At 42.1% G+C, this 15,900-nt stretch overlaps 1 protein-coding gene across 19 annotated transcripts in view; it reads left to right on the top strand.

The window, feature by feature from the left end:
* Positions 1-15,900, top strand: part of TSC1 (TSC complex subunit 1) — a 56,165-nt gene that overhangs the window by 331 nt on the left and 39,934 nt on the right. For 2 of the 19 annotated variants that reach the window (XM_063696823.1, XM_019033058.3), the window contains exons 1-4: positions 290-397; positions 9,875-9,937; positions 10,431-10,505; positions 13,543-13,761. The gene's annotated coding sequence lies outside the window, so the exon portion shown is untranslated. Of the gene's footprint in view, positions 1-14; positions 513-9,874; positions 9,938-10,430; positions 10,506-13,542; positions 13,762-15,900 lie in introns of those variants that run through there. The other 17 variants (XM_055351423.2, XM_019033057.3, XM_055351424.2 and 14 more) reach the window with 13 other exon arrangements.

Below are 15,900 nucleotides of genomic sequence, written 5' to 3'. Positions count from 1 at the left end.
CGCCCCCTCGGGCTCTCGCGTGGCTCCTCCCGCCGCGCCGGCCCTTCTTTTTGCCTCCTTCGCGGAGTCACAAGATCTCTTCGCAGCCTCCTTTCGGATCCTTCCGCCAGGCCCCGCCCCCCCTCCATAAAAACCCTCCTTGCTTTTTTTCTCGTCCAACCCGCATCGTCAGTTATGAATGGAAGAGCCTCTTCCTTCCGGCGGGGCTGCCGATCGCGGCCGTCTGTCCTTCCTTTCGAGAAGGAGGGGAGGTCCGGAGGGGGACTCTTTTTCGTGGCGGAGGCCGCCGTCGGCCTTGGCCCTTTCACGACGGGGGAGGTGCTGTACGTCCAAGATGGCGGCGCCCTGTAGGCTGGAGGGACTGTGAGGTAAACAGCTGAGGGGGAGGAGACGGTGGGTGAGTATGGGGGTGTCTCCCCCTCCTTTTTATGGGGGCTTCCTGGGGCAGCCCCGGCACCATGACTCCAGCCGGGGAGGCTCGGAGGGGCTGGAGCAAGAAGCTCACTTGCTTGGTAGGGTTCCCGGGGAAGGGGGTTCGGAGAGCTCTCCCCTCCCTCTTATTACACGCTATCTTCGGCTGGCCCTGCCGGGACTGGCGGTTCCCTGGGGAGGAGAGGCGAGTCGGACGGAGCACTTCGCCCCTCCTTGGCCCCCGAGGGGACGGCTGCACCCCGGGCCTCGGTCCCTCGGGCAGGGGTGAGGTGGGCCCCTTCGTCAGTCCCTCACTTGGTGGGGTGACAGGTTCACGCTAGGTGCGGAGGGCAGGGTAGAGACGCTTGGCGGGAGGGGAAGGGTCGCGAGGGTGGGGCTGGTCCCAGAACTTAAAGAGAGGGGTCGGGGTATAGGGGCGTGGAGAATGAATGGAGGTCGCCTGTGGGGATCAAGGACTCGCCTGGACTCGGTGTCTCCGCTGAAATTTGCATGACTCGCTCTGGGTGTACTTGTGGGTGTTTAATTGATGGTGAAAGACAGTTACCTTAAAGTTGGCAAAGGGGTTTCCTAAGAGACAGCTATTTGCAGAGCCCCTCCTAGGCGTTCATTCATTCATTTGAGGAACTGGAGGATGAAGAGCCTGCAATCGGAGGGACCTTGTAGAATTAAAGCTCTTTCTTTGTGTTTCCTGTTAAAGAGTTTTTGCTTTGTGTGTTTTGGATGTGTGGTGAGGCCTTGGGAGGGGACGCGGTCCTCCTAAGAACAACAGCTAACGTTAATGGAGTGCTCTCTGTGTGCCAGGCACTGTGAAAGTGCCTGGCAGTCATTATCTCCTTTGGTCCTCACGACAAAGAGAACAGGCAGCCACTGTTAACACCTCCAATCTTCTCAAAGGAAGAAACTGAGGCCCGGAGAGAGCAGGGTACTTTGCCTAAGTTCACACCCCAATTGTATCTGAGCCAGGACTGGAACTGCTGGGATCTGACTGACTCCAAAGATATGACTCTTAAATTTATCTGTTATTTGATCAAGGCTGGCCTGTAAGTGATTAAAATTTATCATTTAGCCAAGGTTTATGCACGTGTGTCTGTTTAATGTTGAAGTAGGGGGATGCACTTGGCTTATCCGCCTTAGCTTTTGTTTGGGATGGCAGTGTTGTGCATGTGAACTTGTTAGTCTAAATTAGGCTAAAAAGTATTTGATAGTTTAATAAAACTGATGAGTTTACTGCAGAAAGAAGTCCTGCTAAAATCCTTGCTGGCTTTTTTTTTTTTTATAAATAGAAAGCATACAAATAGCACTTCACGTTGCATAGAGTAAGCTATAAAAGTGCTAAAATAGAATAATACTTTTCTGAGATACTTTGATTTATAATTTTGGGATCAACTTGGAGTCATCTGAATTCAAACAGGCTGGTAAAGTGGAGCTGTAAATTTCAGGAAGCATTATAAAACCTAGTCTTTGGGGAGCCTTTGATTTACCGAGCAACCACCTGTGATTCTTAAATTGAACATTCCTGAGTAAACCTGGAATATGCAAATGTGAAAACTGATTTAGGGTTGTGTAGGGAAATGCACCTTTAACAGTCATGCATCAGGCAAATGAGGCTCCTCAGAAACACTGAAACATTCTTTGCTATTGCCCTAGGGAGCTGCAGAATCTTCCTCTAACCACCTGGTGTAAACTTAAGGGGTATTTATAGAAGACGTAAACAGAAAATATCTTCTTACTAAAGTTAATATCTTATCCAAAACACTCTTATATCACGTGCCTAGAAGGACAGATGATGTAAACTTTCTCTGCTGCATGCATTTCCTGGTGTCATAAACACTTGGTACGTTCCTAAATTCCTGGTTAGAAAGCAGGTGGCTACCAGCCTTCTTGTTTCCATAAAATTAGAGTGCTTCAGGTCCTGTGACTCAGTTGTCCTCTTCCTCACTGGGTTAAGAGTAAAAACTGATACTGCTACTGTTGTGGTGTAATATGATGCCTTCTGTGCATGCCTGGTTTCATTCGTGAGATGAAACTTAACAGTCTTACTAGGGCAAATCTAATATATACCTCTATGTGTAATGTTTGCAGAATAATGAACTTGCTGGAAACGAGATCTGAAACCCTAGTGCTCATGAGAACCTTGATGTACAGATATTTGGCACTATACTAGGTAGACCTACATATTCGGACACCTTGTATATATATTTTGGAAGAAGACTGATTCTTATGTGCACCAGAGGTTGAGGACCACTGGCTTCAAGTATCAATCTGGCTATTTTCATTTATTATTTATCACAGAGGTATTTCTTAAAATAGCTTGTAGCTTTTTATTTGTGTAGTGGTGGGTGAATTTTGGGCTCTGAATTAGAGCTGACTTGTTCTTATAGCTCTGTCTTCATTTGAAGTTTGTTAGGCTACAGGTATGTTTATTTCTGGGTTCCAGGGCCATAGTGAACTAAAATTAGCTTTTCCTGGAATTAATTGGATATTCTTGAATGCCGATGAGCCAAATATAGCAATATCTCAACCATTTCAGGCTTTTCTAAAGAGTCAGATAGCTTTTGACCTTCAGTGGGTCACTTAAGTTCTGTGAGCCTCAGTGTCTTCATCTGTGAAGTAAAAGTTGGAATGTAAATTAATGAGTATTTCTAGGCCTACATTTCTGTGATTTAAAGTCCTTTGGGGTGTCATTTAAACATTCTGACTAAATCGATTGAGTCAACGTGTTAATGGTTTTATAAAAACCAAGTAAATTGGTGACTTTGAGCCTACCCTGTTGGGTGAAGATCTGTTTATCGTTTATCCTTTCCTTTACATCATAATACTTTTTAAAAAGGTAATTCCCTATAAGTTTCCCATATTATAAATCTCTGAAAGGTTAGTCTTTGCATTGGTTTTGTCATTTAAGTAGCTGAAGGCGTGAAAGAAAAGTGTACTTAATAGCATTAAAATCTGTGGCTGTTTGCTTGAAATGTGTATATGTACTATACACTCAAACACTGAGTTTGTTTTTTTTAACCTCACATCATGAACTGGTAACTAATATAATTTGGGTAGCATGAAATACGCATTCTCCATTTAAATTCATCTGAAAGAGGTAAACTGTCAGCAGTTTGAGATTATTCTTTCTCTGGTTTACTTTTTAAGCCTGTAGTTGCTAGAAATTAGTAACTTTATGTCTGTTTTCATGGGAGAGAATAAAAATGCAAATTTTATATACTGTGTATAAAATACACTGTCTCAGGACCTTGTCAGTTTCTTCTTGTCCTTTCTCTCGTTCAGTGCTAACTTTTATTATGAACATGGAATCAGCAAAAGATAACAATACTTTTTACGGTTGAATGAATTCAGATTTACATCTAATAAGTAAAATGTCTTAAAAACCATGCTTTAGTCCAAAATAAAGCATAGTAGTTACTGCCCTACAACTCACAGGTCACTCTCTTAAGTAAATATGATGGCAGTAGAGGCCCAGAAGTGTTGGAGTAACAAAGGACAGGTTTGCCCTTCTGTTGGTGATGTGATGGAAGACACAGAGGGGAGCTGTAGGAAGAACAGAGGCAGTGACCTTAATGTCTGCAATCATTAAGACTCTGCTACTTTGAGTAGTTCACAGAGCATAGTAACAAACTTTAACTGTATCAATTTTAAGTTATACAATGGTTGTATCAATGTTTCAAATACCAGTTGTTAAATGGATAGACTGCTAAGCATTATGTACCCAGCAATCCATTTTTGTGAAGTAGTAATATTGTTATAATAAAGTTTATATTTTTTGAGTACTCATGTGCCAAGCACTGTGGTATTTTACATGTCTGATACCCCATTAACTTCTTACAGCCTCAAGAGGCAGGATAGGAAGAGGAAACAGGCTTAGAGTAAGTTGCCTATAGTCACTTACTCGGTGGCTGAGCTGGGATATGAACCTTTTTGGTTGACTCCACAGCCCAAGCATTTAGTCTTCCACTGTGATAAACTGCTTCATCTGCTGACCTCATAAATTAACTCACAGGTCAGGTCAGTGGTTCTTAACTTTGGTGGTGGTGGGAAGGTGTGTGGACTCAGTTGCCCTTTGAAAATCTGTGGGAAGCTATGGACCAAATTTCTCTTCTACCCTTTATGTCCCATCATCACCAAAAAAATTCATACAGACATGGGATTTTGGATATGGCTTCAGGTACTTTATGGACCCAGCTTGAAACCCAGCTGATCATTTTAGATAGATTACCGCTCTAAAAATGGACTTAGGCTTTATTAAAAAACATTTTTTTTTTTTTTTTAACTAGTAGTCAGGAAAGGCCCAAGTCAGAAGGTGGCCTTATATACTGTCTGGGTTATAAATTACTTTGTTAAATTTCTGTAGTGTACCCAGGTATGTAACCTGCTACGTGCTTGTCAGGCTTGGCATTCGGTCTGTGCTGGTACCTTTAGCACCTGGCAGAATTCCACTGGGCCTTTTTCCCAAGGTTTATGCACTCTATATATTTTTTTCGTTTTGAACCTCAAAGGAGGTATATTAATGAATGAATGCTTTTTACCTTCATCCTTCTTTTTCCTAGACCAGTGGTTCTGAACCTTTAGTGGACATCAGAATTACCTAGAAGACCCCACCCCAAAGCATCCAATTCCGAGATCTGGTGAAAGGCCTGAGAATTTACATTTCTAACAAGTACCCAGGCTCCTGCTCGTGGTGCCAGGACCACATTTTGAGAACCACTGCCCTAGACTATCAAACTATACCCTTCTTCCCTAGAATACTTCTATTTTGGTCCTATAAACCTGAAACCTAAAGATATCTCACAGTTTGCTTATATCTCTTTTAGGAGAAGCTCTGCGTAGTGTCTTTTTGAAATATACGTGGTATCTGTTTGGCCTGTATTATCTTAGTAAATAATGTTGTTCATGTTAATAGAAAGTCAAAACATAAGCATTATTTATTGAAGAGATACGCCTTACCAAAATTAAGCTCTGGCCTTACACTCAAGTTACTAGAAGATTCTTCACCTTTGGGATAGGCTATAAGCTTTAGCAAACCGTCCATCAAGGCCCCTAACGGCAGAAATTCTGAATGGAGAATCTGGCAAGTTGGAGCTCTCCTGCCCCAGTTTGTCCTTGAGAGGGACTCCAACTACTAAGACCTTTTCAATCACACATGACTACACATGTTGGCAGGTTTTACCATCAGCTGTTTTACTCTCACATAGTAAGTAGTTATTTCCTACCCTTTTTTCCTTCCTTCTAGGCACTGATAGGAAGAGAGAATGGGAGCAAGTATCTTACCCTTTTTAGATGCATTTGTGCTGAAGGCGTCTTGGTTCACTTGATAGAATATTACCCTAAGAAGTCACCTGAGAGTTCCTGAGCTAGAGCAGAACATTAACCTAACAGTGTAACATTTCTGCTCTATCTAACTGTACCTGATAATAAAATAGTCTATCCATGCCTGGACCTGTGTCTGAATTGTCCTTGAATTTTTATGGATAAAAAATTGAATATAGGAAACAAGTTATAGTGAAGAGACATCTGCCTTCATTTACACATGCAGTACATTTTTACATCATAGACAAATGTGTACAAAATTATCTTAGGCAAATTGATATGCGGTCACCTATTTTATGTTACATACAGTCCTGAGGAGTCGTAGAGGGTAGTGTCTAGGCCACATATCACAGCACTTGTTTTTGAAAAATTCGAATATTCACCTGTAATTTCAGATAAATCCATTCTAAAGACATCTTAGGTATCTGCCACTAGTATTTTCAAAAGGTATGTGTGTACTCTTGGCTCTCTCACAGCTCATAATGCATCTTGGCTAGGGCAGAGATATGTGAAAAAAATGGCGTACAGGTCCTGCTAATGACAGCTGTCCATGGCTGTTAGGCTAGAGTTCATGTGTAATCCTAGGCATATAAGCCATCCGTCTGTAAACACCTAAAGAATGATATTAGTTAAGATGAACAGTGAAAACAGATTGATCTATGTGCCTTCTGTTTCATCTCAAAATACTTAAACACACAGCCCTTATCTTCTTTCTCAAACCTACATTTTATTCAGAAAGATTGCTTATAGAAGTGAAGTTATAATGATGAACATAAGTGAGAACACAACTTTTGGGTCAAATATGAAAGGGAAAAAAGTCTAGATCTGGAGGCAGGTTTCTTTTTAAATTTGGCTTTCGAAGATAAGGACGTGGATTGACACTGGTGTTCTGCTCTGCCAGGTGTTTCCATCTGCATTCCTCCCTTCCCCTCAGGAGGTTCACAGATCACATCTCACTTTACTGACCAGAGTGATTATGCCTTGTAGTACCCCCATAGGACAGGATTGAAATACAAATGAATAAGTCAATAAACACTTAAAAATATAAATAAGAGTAGAATAGTAGGTAGCCTTTGACATACCAACATAAAATTGCTACCAATTTAGTACCATTATCATTTTTAGTGCAGTAATAAAGAAATTAAAAGTCTTAACACTGAGCATTGGACAAAAACACTCTGCTTGGCAGGGGGTGGGGGCTCACGCCTGTAACCCCAGCACTATGGGAGGCCAAGGTGGATGGATCACTTGAGTCCAGGAGTTCTAGACCAGCCTGGGTGACTTAGGGAGACCCCATCTCTACAAAAAAATACAAAAATTAGTTGGGCATGGTGGTGCGTGCCTGTATTCCCAGCTACTTGGGAGGTTGAGGTGGGATGATTGCTTGAGCCTGGGAGGCGAAGGTCGCAGTGAACCGTGAGTCATGATTAGGCCACTGAACTCCAGCCTGAGCGACAGAGCAGGGCTCTATCTCAAAAAACAAAACAAAAAAACCAACCACCAACAACAAAACCACTCTGCTTTCCTAGAGTAGGGCCTTTATGTAGGATGGGTTGTGGCTGGGCAGTCTACAGGATCTCATCTGGTGTAGATCCTAATTTTACCCTTGCCTTAGATATTTCTTTTCAGGTAAAATGTCCACCGGGATTAGTCGCAAGAGGAAGTCTATATGACTCACTGGACTAACTGCTTATTTTAAGATTCTGATTTTAAGATTAGAGGCTCTTGCACTTTATTTATTTATCTATTTATTTTGAGATGGAGTTTTGCTCTTGTTGCCCAGGCTGGAGTGCAGTGGCACGATCTTGACTCATTGCAACCTCCACCTCCTGGGTTCAAGTGATTCTCCTGCCTTAGCCTCCCGAGTAGCTGGGATTACAGGCATGTGCCACCACGCCTGGCTAGTTTTGTATTTTTAGTAGAGATGGGGTTTCTCCATGTTGGTTAGGTTGGTCTCAAACTCCCGACCCCAGGTGATCCGCCCACCTTGGCCTCCCAAAGTGCTGGGATTACAGGCGTGAGCCACCACACCTGGCCTGGGCTCCTGCACTTTAATTCAAGCCCTGTGACTTGCAGTGAGTGTGGCCAGGCAAGCACTCCCTGTCAGAATGGTATGATCCCTCTTTTCTGGAGGGCCAGCCTGCCTGCAGCACTGTTCACAGGCTTGCAGGTGCCACTGAAGAGACCAGTGGAGTTTAATGTCTGGAATGTGTTCCACGTGGAAATATAATTACCCTGTCATCTGGAACAAGTGATTTTAATTGTTAGAGAGTTCCTCAGTCCACTAGTTTGACTTTGGCCATGGTCATACATTTAAGAACTTGGTTCAAGTTTTTTCCATGTTTAGGGTAATTAGGTGTCCATAGTATATGAGGCTCAGCTTTCATACTCTATTCAACTCTGGAATGGCTGCCAAAGAAGCTGATTAAATCTTACCTTATCTGAGCAGGGTGTGTTTGCCTCTTGTGTGCCAGGTGCCAGGATAGGCCCTAGGTGTCCCAGATGGTTCCTGTCCTCATGGAGTTTACAATCTAGTGATTAGATTGTACCTAAATATAGTTTGAAGGACCCATATTTTAAAAGCAAACAAAAATGTATTTATATATACTCATTTAGCATGGATATTTAATACAAGTTAATTTGGACAGAAAGTAGGGTAAAAGGGGGAAGAAAATAGAAAAATGATAGCTGTTCACAAATATTTTATGTCTCTTTTGTAGTAAACTTAAGTCATGCTGCCTGAAGGCAGAATTAGGCTTTGCACATTTATTTAAGAAACACTGGCCAGGTGCAGTGGCTCACGTCTGTAATACTAGCACCTTGGGAGGCCTTGGTGGGAGGATTGCATGAGGCTAGGAGTTTGGGAACAGCCTGGGCAACATAGTGAGACCCCATCTTTAAAACTAAAAGAAACCACTTAGTTGGGCCTGGTGGAGTGCGTCTGTATTCCTAGCTACTCGGGAGGCTGAGGTGGGAGGATCACTTGAGCCTAGGAGTTTGAGGTTGCAGTGAGCTATGATGGCTCCACTGTACTCTAGCCTAAGAGTGAGATCCTGTCTCTAAAAAAGAAAGAGAGAAAGAGAGAAAGAAAAGGAAGAAAGAAAAAGAAAAGAAAAGAAAGATTTTAACTTCTAGTCATTCAATCAAGAAGTGCCAGACAGCATAGTAGCTGCTTGAAATACAGTACTGAGTAAGCTGCCGTCTCTCCCTGGATATAACTTCTGGTGAAGGAGACATGTTCAGTAATTAATCAAGCTTATTTAATTGGGTTGTGGTAAGTGACACAAGAAATATAGGCTGCAGGAGTATAACAGGGGACCTGACCTAGTCTGGAAGGTGGAAGTGGGAGGCAAGTAGAGGCCTAGGAGGGCTTCTCTGAGGAAGTGAGCATTTAAGCTGAGATTTTAAGGATGAAGAGTGAGTTTAGGAGGAGCCAAAGGTAGACTCTCTTAGGCTCAGGAATGGGGAGCATGTGGCTTGGCCAAGGAACTGAAAGGCCAGTGAGTCAAGGTGGTGGGGAGGGTTGGGGAGGGGTGAGGACTGTGGGGACAGTGGCAGGCGGTGAGGCCCTGCAGGTCGACTCAGTGCTTTGTGCCTCTCACTGTCCTGGACCTGCCTCACATGGCTCCTGCAGTAACTTCGGTGTGCCCCGTGCTGTGCCGAGGGCAATAGGATGCATCATCTCATGTAATCCCCACAAGCCTTGTGAGCTTGATGCCATCATTATTCTAACTTTACAGACGAGGTAACTTACAGTTAGACATTGGAGACTTAAGATAAATAGCTAAATGTTACACAGCTAATAAGTTGCGGAGCTTGGATGTTAACCCGGAACTCTCTAATTCTAGGGCCTATCCTGCCCATTCATTTATAACTCTAACAGACATTAACAAAAGACAGAGATTACAAGTTCAGCACAATATAAAGAATTTTCCAGCAACCAGCTGTTCAGAAATGTAGACGGGGAGAGGCACGTGCTTCCAATGATTATGAGTGTTCATTCCAGTGGAAACGTGGTGGCCACCTGTCAGGGATAGAGGAGGAAGAAGCTTGTGCCAGATGAACCCCTAACCCGCTTCTGATTACATCTGGGATTTTGCTTCATTGTACATATGTTTTCTTCCTTCAGTGACCATGAAAGACACCAGGTTGACAGCACTGGAAACTGAAGTACCAGTTGTCCCTAGAACAGGTAAGCTATAACCAGGCCAGTGGTTAGAGGAAGATGGGAGGGAATTATCTTGCCCATGGTTGTGCATTCAGGGATTTAACATTTACAGTTTTAGCTACTTGCCAGGAACTGAACCATCTATGGCATGAAGTAATTAGTCACATTACTGATGATTATTAGTTGCTTGTATTCAGTGCCTGACACTGTGCAAAGTGCATTATATGCATTACTTTTCTTCTTCACCGCCACGCTTTTGGTGTTGCCCCATTTTACAGGTGAGGATTTGGGTTCAAAGATGTCAATTTTCCTAAAGATGTGTAGCTGGTACTTAGTGGACTCAATTCAGCTCTGTTTAGCAGCAAAGTTTGGTTGTGACCACTTCATTCAATTAAAGCCTGTGTGCTGGCACAAGTCATTTAACTAGTGCAGACGTTCTTAACCCTGGCTGCACCTTAGAAATCTGCATGGGTTTATAAAAACAAACCAAATGTGATGTCTGGATTCCATCCCTTAGTTAACCTGCTCCAGAGTTTCTGTAAGCTCTCCAGGTGATTCTGATGTCCATCCTGGGCTGAGAACCCTTGAGCTGGTGAGTGAGCATTTGCATCTTAACATGGCTATATCTGTTGCTTTAAATTAATTTTGGGGGATAAATTATATGCTATAGTAGTTTTTAGGAATTGGATGATCCTGTCTCAGAATATATCCTTCATAAATGTTGAGGCGCCGGCATTTCCATGGATGGAATTTCCTCTTAGTGACTTAACTGATCACTGAACTGTAATTTTGGTTTAGCAGTAATAGTGCCAAGCGCAACAGAGCTGTGTATAGGAAGGGTGTAGGGAAGACGGGAGGTGCTTGGTCTGCTGTCTTTGTACATGGACAGCTCTGTGACTCATGCCGAGGCTCAGTGGTTGCTATTTAGTGTATTCTGTCACTGTCTGCCTCACCTCTGTCATAGGAATTGTAAAATAAGGTAGGGATTTTTGTCTTACAGCTCTACATTGGTTCATAAGTAGGGTCTTGATACAAATTGTAGACTGTCGAAAGTTAAGTATTGTTCTCAAGTAGGGAAAGTTTTCTGAGTTTGATTTTTCATTTTCAGTGTTTTTGTGTGTACTTCATACTGTTCCTTTTTTAGAAGTCCACTGTATATGAATTTGAACCCAAAGTCAAATGGTTAAGTGTTCAGATCATTGAGGTCCCCAAGCTAAATATCACCATCATAAAATGTAAATTCTGGGATACAAAAGTAAATCTCAAATTTTATTAAACATTTTTCACGATAGTAATTGTATTGCATTTTAGTAGTCAGATTTTAAAAGTTTGGAATTTTAATATAGGAAAAATACTTTGTGGGCACTACCGGCTGCTAGGTTACTCCTGTGATCACTATGTCACATGTGTAATATCGTCTCAACTGGCACACAGCATCATTGGTAACATTTTTGGACAAAGCAGAATTCAGGAAAGTTTCTGGTAGATGGTTTTCTGGAAGGAACCTTGTACCTGGGATTCATAGCTTGGCAAGCCTCAAAGATCCTTACTCTTCAATTACTAAAAATTGTTGGCCGCCTTTAGCAATTATTCTTATTTTGAAACAAAAAAACCCCAGCTTTTAATAGCATTTTTCTTTTTTCATGGGGTACTCTTGTTTATACTTTTGTCCTCATTTTAAAGACATTTTTGGCCAGGTGTGGTGGCTCACACCCATAATCCCAGCACTTTGGGAGGCCAAGGTGGGAGGATCACATGAGGTCAGGAGTTCGAGACCAGCCTGGCCAACATGGTAAAACCCCATCTCTACGAAAAATACAAAAATTAGCCAGGCATGGTGGTGTGCGCCTATAATCTCAGCTACTCGGGAGGCTGAGGCAGGAGAATCGCTTGAACCCAGGAGATGGAGGTTGCAGTGGGCCAAGATTGTGCCATTGCACTGCAGCCTGAGTGACAGAGTGAGACTCTGTCTCAATTAAAAACAAACAAAACACCAAAGCCAAAGCCAGACAGCCACCAGATTTTGGCTGAGTATAGAGACTGAAACTGAACTTTGGCAGATCCCTGCTTTCCATGTTTTTTGAGATCATAAGTATCGTTGGATCAAATCTGGTTGCTAGTTGTATAGTTTAAACTTAGTTCAAGGTTTCTCATGAAATACAAAGTATCTTTTATTGAAAAGTGATGACTGAGAACCTCCCTGCTGCTTTAGATTGGGTGGTCAGGGGAGGCCCATCAGATATCTGCGAGACCGTCAGCTGTGCAAGGATGTGGGAGAAGAGTGTTTCATGCATAGAGGGAACAGCAAGTGCAAAGGCCTTGAGCAAGAAAGAACCAGTATTCCTGTGTTTGGGAAGACTGGGACTAGAGCAGAGGAATGAAGAGGCAGAGGGGGGTTGGGAGGTTAATAACTGGCTGGATCTTGTGAGGCCTCGTAGGCTACTCATGAGTTTCATAAGTTCCATAATGTTATTGGCTCTTATTAATTCCATGGGAAGCCATTGGATGATTTTAAACAGAGGAGTGAGATTCTGATGTTTATATCTCAATGTCTCTTGTGGTTATTTGGTGGCAAATGAATTTTGTAGGGTAGCATGAATTCAAGCAAGGAGAGTAGTGAGGGGGGCTGCTGCTCCCTTGTCTCTGAGAGATGATGGGGGCTTCGACTGAGGTGATAGCAAAGGGTTTGCTGATGGATTAGATGTGGTGGTGGGGGTGGTGAAAGAGTCAAGGAGTCACCTGGGTGTTTGCTTTAGACTGATGGTAGTGCCTTTTACTGAGATCCAGAAGATGGCAGAGTGATGGATTTTGGAGTGGAGATTGGCCTTGAAGGTCATGCCCTCTGAATATGACTAGCATCATCTACAGCACTGTACTGTGCACTGTATGTGGCCACTAAAGATAATATTAAACTGAATGGAGTATTGCTTTAGCATGTAGGATACAGAAATCCATTCACCCAGTTGCTGTCTTTTAACTTCTCCTGTATGGCTATTTTCTATGGTGAGTTACTTCCAAAATGGAAAAGAGACTTATGGCTAGAGACTTTTGTGGCTAACACACTGATGCTTCCTTGTATCTGTGGTGCTAATCTTTAATTGACTTTTCTCAGCCAGTCTTCTATAGGCTGTAAAGTGTGTTTAACATGCGTACACTTCATCCACCACTACCACCACCCCTGACTGAGTCCATGTAGGGCTGGTTTCTTCCCCTTTTTTGTGCGCGTATTGAACCGTGTCTTTTTTTCTGCTATAAAACATTTAATTCTTCATTGCACTGGCTAAATCTGTTTTACCTACTTAACACCTTGCACTTACTGTAGACCCTCAAATGTTTGAATGTGCTTAAAAAGGAGATATTCTAGTTGTGGGACTGATTCCAAAAGCTATGATTTAACTCTTAGGAGGGCTTTTTAGAATATCAAAAATGCTTGAACTTGAGCCACTTATGCGAAGAATCTCACATAAAACCCAATGTTTATATTTTTCCTGGAGATTAAAAACTATGGTAAACAGTAGAATTTTGGAAGGCAGCTATGCTCACCACTATACCACCAACGCGGCCGACAGTAGGATTTTGGAACCAGAGAGAAAAACTTGTTGCCAAAACGTGTTTCTAATGTGTTTTAGAATAAAACCTTACTTTGCAAATGGAAAAACAAGCTAGGTGGCCCAAGCTGATTAGCCCACACTATCGCCAAGTTGACTGGATGGGCGCCATCTTTGTTTAAAATTGAGCTCATGTCACTCCGGGCTCTGGGGCTGCCTGCATTTGGAGGACCAGATATGACATTATCGTCTTCTGACTACACAGAAGGCAAACTCAGAGTCTCCCTAGACAAATAGTAGGTAAGTAACAATTTTATTGAAACAAAACCAAACTTAGGGACAAGATACTTTTAAATTTATGAACAACATTCTTTGTCACTAATTGAGAATCATTTGTGATTTACCTGAAGCAGAAATCAATGTGGGGGTTAGCTAGACAAGTGTGCCATTAAAAAGTCATCTTGAAAGTGGTGGCCCAAAGATTTTTGCTGGTATTTTTTGTGATAATATACAGGTACTATGCAGCGAGTGTTTATATGTACCTGATACCATACTAATCGCTTTTTGGTTTTGAACTTTTACGGTAGAATCTTACCAACGGTGGTCTCACATTTTGGAGCCCTTTGAAATTAACTTCCTATGTGATTTACTTGTAAGATTTTTATTTATAGATATGAGTCAGCAACTTCCTATATCATGGTATCAAAAAGGCATTTAGACATTTTAATTGATTTTTCTGATAAATGAACTTCTAACTTACTAAGAGCCAAAATCAGTGAATGTCACAAGATTGTAATTAAATAAGAATATAGATGATAGCAAGTTAATACCTGGCAGTTTTTGGGGTCATGGCTAATCTAAATTTGGCATTCTTGCAGAAGGAGCTTATCTCTTTTTTTTTTTTTTTTTTTTTTTTGAGGCAGAGTCTTGCTTTGTTGCCCAGGCTGGAGTACAGTGGCATGACCTTGACTCACTGCAACCTCTGTCTCCCAGGCTCAAGTGATTCTCCTGCCTCAGCCTCCTGAGTAGGTGGGACTACAGGCACACGCCACCACACCAGCTACTTTTTGTATTTTTAGTAGAGACGGGGCTTCACCATGTTGGCCAGGTTGGTCTCGAACTCTTGACCTTAGGTGATCTGCCTGCCTCGGCCTCCCATTGTGCTGGGATTACAAGCGTGAGCCACCATGCCTGGCCTCAGCCACTACATCCGGCCTCAGCTTAACTCTTTAGTTGGATTTTTCTTTATCATAGTGTTTCTCAAAAATAATTTGTGTCTCACTTTAAGAATTACTTGGAGTGCTTATTAAAATATAGATTCCTGAGCCCAAAATACAGTTTTGGAAGGGGCCCAGATATTGCATTTCTAGCAAGGATCCCAGGTGGTTTTGATGCACATTGAAGCTTAAGAACTGCTACTTACACTTACTGAAAGAAAAGGAAGTTTTATCCTTTTTGGGCATGCATATCCCCATGTGTAAAATAAGGATGATACCTGCTCACACCAGATCACATCACATCACAGACTTGCTGTTATGATCAAAACCACAGGTTAGCTTAGTGTGACACTTAAGGGCTTGGGGCTTTGGAGTCAGGCATATCTAGCTTCCAATATCAGTTTTTCTCCTCTGGTTTTGCCTCTTGCTGGCTTTGTGACCCAGAATAAATGGCTTGATCTCCATTCTGCTCCCTGTACAATGGGGACAAAAGTGCCAATTACATGGTGGTCATATTAGAAGTATATACAATGATGTTTGTAAAAGGTGTACAGTGCTTATGAATGGTAACTGTTGTTACTTGTTTTAACAAATACAGCCTCAGAGATCAAAGTGGGGGAGAAATCGTAAATGTGTATACTTACACTTGGGAATGAGCTGCTTTTTGTATATCAAGATAAAGCAGCTGCTCTACTACCATAGAGAGCTTGGGTTTTGAAGGGTGAGTTTTTGAAGGTTTGCCCTGATGATCCCATCTATGCATACCTCCCTGTAGCCAGTGGCATTTGGGTGTGCAATTAGATGTCTCAGATGAGAGGTATATGCTAAAACAGAGAAATGATCCCCAGTTTATGCTAGATGTTGGACTTAACAGACTTGTGACCTAACCAGCTGTACTAACTCTTAGCCATTGATGAGACTGTCAAGAAGGAAATAGTATGTATTTAGTTCTTTTGCTGAAAAAAGACTGTCTGCTTTTTAGATCAATAATTTGAAATATAAATGTGGTCTTAGCCAAAACCCAAGGTAGAATCAGAAGTAGGAATAAAACTTAGATTTGATCCTATCATTAAGTTGCTGTGACTGGTATCAGTTTTTAAGGTTTCTTTCTGATTGTTATATTTTGTAGAAACCTCTTCATAAACTCGCCAAAGAATTATTCATACACTTTATCTTCTTTTATCAGCTAAATGTACTCACTGTTTGAATCAGAGAATTCTGG

This window comes from Gorilla gorilla, chromosome 13, assembly GCF_029281585.2.
Source record: "Gorilla gorilla gorilla isolate KB3781 chromosome 13, NHGRI_mGorGor1-v2.1_pri, whole genome shotgun sequence".
NCBI lineage: Eukaryota > Metazoa > Chordata > Mammalia > Primates > Hominidae > Gorilla > Gorilla gorilla.
This window is presented reverse-complemented; position numbering and strand designations above follow the sequence as displayed.